This window comes from Arachis ipaensis, chromosome B07 (assembly GCF_000816755.2).
Source record: "Arachis ipaensis cultivar K30076 chromosome B07, Araip1.1, whole genome shotgun sequence".
NCBI classification, from domain to species: domain Eukaryota; kingdom Viridiplantae; phylum Streptophyta; class Magnoliopsida; order Fabales; family Fabaceae; genus Arachis; species Arachis ipaensis.
The window spans coordinates 57,827,932-57,833,928 of record NC_029791.2 but is presented as its reverse complement, the minus strand read 5'-3'; positions in this window follow the sequence as shown (position 1 = coordinate 57,833,928).

Genomic DNA, 5,997 nt, shown 5'->3' with positions numbered 1-5,997 from the left:
AATGAATTTGAAGGAGAATGTTACTCAAATTGTTAAGTGAGCTTTCGGAAGAAAAGTTGGTGTTAAAAGAGACATGTTTAAGGATGTTGAGTGAGAGCTCGATTAACTTAGCAAATCGATGAGTTATTCGAGCAGAAGGATCGAAGGTTCTTGAAATCGAAGATTATTCTACAATCGTTGCATGATCAGGCAAAAAAGCGGGAACCGTTACTTGCGTTTTCACACACGTGGGATGTTCATTTCAAATTGGTCAGTTAGGGAAATGACTATAAATACTAGAAGGCTCGAAGTCACAAGGGTTGGAACTTTACTTCAGAAAACACTCAAGCACACTCATATCCCTAGCGAATTTTTGAGTCTGCGATCGAGTCTCTTTTCTGTAGGGTTCTTTCCATATTTTTATCTTTTCAATTTATAATTTCTGCAAAACTTTATTTTCTATGTTCAATTTATTTTTCAAGAAACTTTAATTTTCTTGTCAAATTTACATTTCAGCATCTTTAATTTCCATCATGTCGAAAGTCCTTTGATTCACTCGAAGGCATTTTATCGCTTTGTTTAAATTCAATGCAAACCATTTCGATTTCAGTCAATTTTACTTTCAAAATCTTTATTTAACACCTTTTTAGTCTTTCCTTTTAATTCTTGTCTAATTTGAAGATCTTTGATGCACTTCTAGAAAATTGGTACTCGCAAAAAAGAGGAGTAGGTTTCGCTCCCAGACCTTTAGAATCAAACCACCATCGATTTGCTAAAAATCGACAAAACAAATTGACACGCCCGGTGGGACACGTTTTAAACTAAAGTGTGTCAAATGATTTTAGTGTAATTTGGTGTATGCGATTGAGAAGTGGAATAATTATTCACATGGCTGATGAATTGTCAAATGTGAATGGTGGTTCATCCACCAATGATAGTACACCAGTGATTGTACCACCTTCGGACGTCACTTCACGTTCGGAAGGGTTGGTTATTAGTGAAGGTGTGGCGGTTACAAACGTGCAGGCTGGAAATAACGGACGTAATACTCGTCCACATGGTAATACACCACCAATTCCACCCCAAGTAACTGCTGGTCGGCCTCCTTATGGTCTTCCTCCTGGCTATACTCCGCCGGTGAGTGGTTTTGTCCCTCCGATTCGATTTGGAGGTGTGAATGGAGTAAACAATGCTCAAAATCCACAACAACAAACTGAGTTTTCTCGAGATTATAATATGGACTCTACATCGAATGTTCCTAATTCAATAGCAGCATTTCGACAGCATGTAGAAGAAAGCCATCATGATTTGGTCAATTTATTGACTTAGCAGATGACTACAATTCTAAATCCCATGATGGCTAATCACGATTCAAAATTTGATCGTCTTACAAGGCAAGTCAAATGTATTGCTCAAATCGTTGATTATGATGAAGGAGAAAGGCAGAATGCTAGGGGAAATAATGAAGGTTTTGAAAACTTATTTCAAAATGAGAACGATATTTTTAGAAACAGAGAAAACCCCCAGATAATTCCTCGTGGTCAAAATGCAGATGATGTTCTCGCTCGATTACGTGCTAATCAAGTCGGTGAACGTTATCAGGTTACCAGAATTGTGGAAGATGTTTTGAATAGGGTTTGATTCAATATAGGATTCATGAATTGACCCCACTTTGTGTCAGCTTTTTCTCATAATGTTCAAATGGCTGAAGTGCCAAGGGGAGTGAAAAATCCTAAAATAATTACTAAGTTTGCAAGAGAAGTTGGAGAGTCAACTATTGAACATGTTGCTCGATATTTAGTCGAGATTGAAAATTTAGCCAACGATGAAATTTTGAAAAATAAAGTTTTTTCCTTCCTCATTAATGAGGAATGCATTTACTTGGTTTTCGAATCTTAGACGAAATTCGATAACAACACGGGCTCAGTTAGAAACTGCCTTTCATGCCCAGTTTTATCGAGGAGAATTGAATGTGGCAGTTACTGACTTAGTGGCTTTGAAATGAGAAGATGGTGAAACCATTGATGATTATATGATTCGTTTCAAGAATGCTAGAAGTCGATGCTATGTATCTCTTCCTGAAAGTGAAGTAGCAAAGATAGCAGTTATGAGTTTGGAATTTTATATGCGTCGAAAATTACTCAATGTGCATATTCCTGATTTGGCCCATTTGGCTGAAAGAGTTTGCCATGTAGAAATTTTGAAGAAAGAAATGAGAAGTATAAAAATGAAAGGAGGTTGAAGAATAAACCTTTTTCACGTAAAGAGAAAGTCTTTAATGTGGCCATGGAATCCTCTGATGAGGAGTTCGATTTGGAGGCAGAGGTTGATTTGGCTGAGCTTAAGAAAGGTCCTCTGTATGTTTCTTCTTTACTTAAGAAACTCCCTAACAATGAAAAGCTGAATGATTCAAAAATGAAAAGTGGAAAGAGAAACAATTTTGATATTTCAAAATCTGATCAGATTTTTGATGTGTTGCTTAAAGATAAACAATTAATTTTACCAGAAGGCAGAACTTTGCTTTCGATGAAAGATTTAAAAGGGAAACCTTATTGTAAGTTTCATCAAGCAACTAGTCATTCGACTAACAATTGTGTTCGTTTCAGGGATTTGATACAGGAGGCCATCATGGAAGGACGATTGAAGTTTGATGATGGTAAAAAAGAGATGAAAGTTGATTCTGATCCTTTTGATTCTGAAGCCAGTTATGCTGAGCCATATTTTAGTGTGAATATGGTTGGAATGTCTTATGATTTCGTGTGTCTTTGGGGGATTTTGAATCGAATGTCCGTGTTGTCTATCCTGGAGTAGGGGATGGGTTGCTGGAGTTTTTGATGCAGCAGAAACTCAAGGATCGGGATGTATCTCTGTGTCCCCGATGCAATATAGTATTCGATGTTGAGGCTGCAGCAATTTTTGAAAAAGAAAGAATGAAGAAAGAACTGGCTCATTGAGAAGAGCAGGCTCATCAAAAGCATCCTATTTGACGGATAGAGGGGCAAAGTTCTGGTGGCCCTCAGAAAAGTACTACTGCGCCTTTAAACCACTCTCAGGCTCTAGGTGTACAATGGATTCGAAATTGTTAAGAATTCCAGAACAGAGATGTTTATTACAGACGTAACCCACAATGGGGTATAGGGGTCCTCCTCGAGGGCGTTATCCCTATTTTTGCGGCCGAGCCAAGGGGTACCCACGAGGCAGAGGTCGAAGAGGACAACAGCTACCTAAGGTATCTTCTATTGATAAAGGCAAGGGGGCAACACCATCTTTGTATTCTCGAATAGTCTTTCTGACTAATTGAGAAACATATCCGAAAGGAATTCTGTCTCCCATGAAATTGGATAAGGGCAAAGCAGTGGTTAGCATTCCAGTCGCTGATAAAGACAAGGGTGCTTATTTGGATGAAGAATACTTTGAAGAAGGAGAAGAGGAGATGGTCGATACCATTTCGATTATTCCAAATGAGTACTTGGGAGAATATGAAGGTGACCCAGTAGAAGATTATGATGTAGATGATGAAGAGGCCTTTTCGTTCATTCGATATGAAGATGAACCGAGATATTTTCAAAGGACTTTTGAGAAGCAGAAGTCTCATTTACGCCCACTACATATTACTGCAACTATGAGTGGGATCAAAATGAATAAAGTTCTGATTGATGGAGGAGTGGCTATAAGCCTCCTACCTGAGAGGATGCTGATTAAAGTAGGAAAACATCCTGATGATTTAATTCCTACTAATATTTCAGTAACCGACTTTAGTGGTGCTTCAACTCCTGCTAAAGGTCTGGTTACTTTAGTGGTGAAGGTTGGATCTTCGGATCAAAACACCATCTTCGTGGTGGTATCTTCGAAGACAAGTTATCATGCCTTATTAGGATGAGACTTGATTCATGGAGTTGGGGCAGTACCATCTACTATGCATCAGAGTATCCTTCTATGGACAGATGATGGGAAACCTGAAGTAGTCAAGGCTGATTCGAATTTTTATGTCGAACAGATGAAGATCGATTTTAGGGTATATAGCCCAAAACTAAAGCCTTTGAATGTTGACAGGGTCTTAAATTCTTTCAATTGTGAAGGTTGTTACCTAACTTCAGAAGGTCTTGGTGTGAAGCTTCGCTACCCAAAACTTGGATTCACTTCGACTGGGTAGGATTGTTCTACTTAAGTGGAGGTTCGAAGACGTTTTTGATGGCAGAAGAACAAGATGTCTCGAATTATCTGGTAACTTTAAATAAGTATTTGGTTGATTTCCTTTTGGTAGACAATAAAGGTGGTTCTTCTGATGAAATTGAATCATTTAGAAACGTAATTTCTTCTTCTTCTCATAGTAAAGATTTGATTCCTTTTGTTTTTATGATTCTAATGATACTGTTAGTCAAATTACTGTGGAAATAGCAGAAGTTCATTGTATTGAAAATGAAGCTGTTGTTAATCCAGCAACTGATAAAGTTTGTTTTACTTCTAATGAATCTGTTGATCTATCTTTTGATTGCATCTATGATTTAGAACCTTTGGGTTTTGAAAAATATTCAATAAAAGATGATGAACATGCGAAAGGTTTCGAGTCACAAGATCCCTTAGAAGAGATTAACTTAGGATCTGTTGATGATGTTTAATAAACCACTATTTTATGGTTTATCTTGTGCTAATTTGAGTGGTTTTTATCCATTCCTTGCTCACTTATTCATATAATTTTCATGATTTTACAATTCCTTCCTAATTCTGTGATATAGTTGAAAACATGTTTCCTGTGCCTTTAAACTGTCAATTTTAATTATCCTTTATTACCATTCGATGCCGTGATCTGTGTGTTAAGTATTTTCAGGCTTTATAGGGTAGGAATGGCTTAGAGGATGGAAAGGAAACATGCAAAATTGGAAGAAACGCGAAAAATGAAGTTTTGAGAAGCTGGCAGCGACGCACACGCATGGGCGACGCATACGCGTGCCTAGCGCAGAAGACGAGCGACGCGTACGCGTGATTGAGGCATACGCGTGACAAAGAATTTCGCCAAACGATGCGCACGCGTGACCTACGCGTACGCGTGACATGCGCCACGTGCAGAAAGTTGCAGAAAGAGCTGGGGGTGATTTCTGGGCTCCTTTTTGGCCCAATTCCAAGCCCGAAAACACAGAATGGAGGCTGCAGAATGGGGGAATCACCCATGAATTCATTCATTCATCAATTACACACAATTTAGGTTTTAGATGTATTTTTTAGAGAGAGAGGCTCTCTCATCTCTCTAGGTTTTAGGATTTCTCTTAGTTTTAGGTTTATTTCTTCTCAATTCCAGGTTTAATGTTCCTTTAATTTAGTTTCTCTTCTACTTTTAATTGTCTTAGCATTCTAGTTTATTTATATTTCCAATTAAATTTATGAACTTTTCATGTTAGATTTGATTCTCTATTTAATGCAATTTGAGGTATTTTATATTTATGAGTGCTTTCTTTATTTGTTATCATTGATGCTTTTAATTGGTTATTTGGCTTTAATATTCCTTGCTAGTTTTCTATGCTTTTATGTTGTGCCTTCCAAGTGTTTGATAAAATTCTTGGTTGGACTTTAGAGTAGATTTTTATGTTCTTGGCTTTGGTTGAGTAATTGGAGACTCTTGAGTTATCAAACTCTTTGTTGATTGATATTTGAAAGTTGCTGGTTGATTTGGATACCTCTAAAGCTATTCTTTCGTTAGGAGTTGACTAGGACTTGAGGAATCAAATTGATTAGTCCACTTGACTTTCCTTCATAGTTAGAGGTTAACTAAGTGGGAGCAACGGACAAATCTCATCACAATTGATAAGGATAACTAGGATAGGACGTCCAGTTCTCATACCTTGCCAAGAGCGCTTCTTAGTTATTAATTTTCTTTCTTGTTATTTTATTTCCTTGTTCCTTATTTCAAAAACCCAAAAAGATATAATCTCATAACCAATTATAAGTAACACACTTCCCTGCAATTCCTTGAGAGACGACCCGAGGTTTGAATACTTCGGTTATTATTTTTATTGGGTTTGC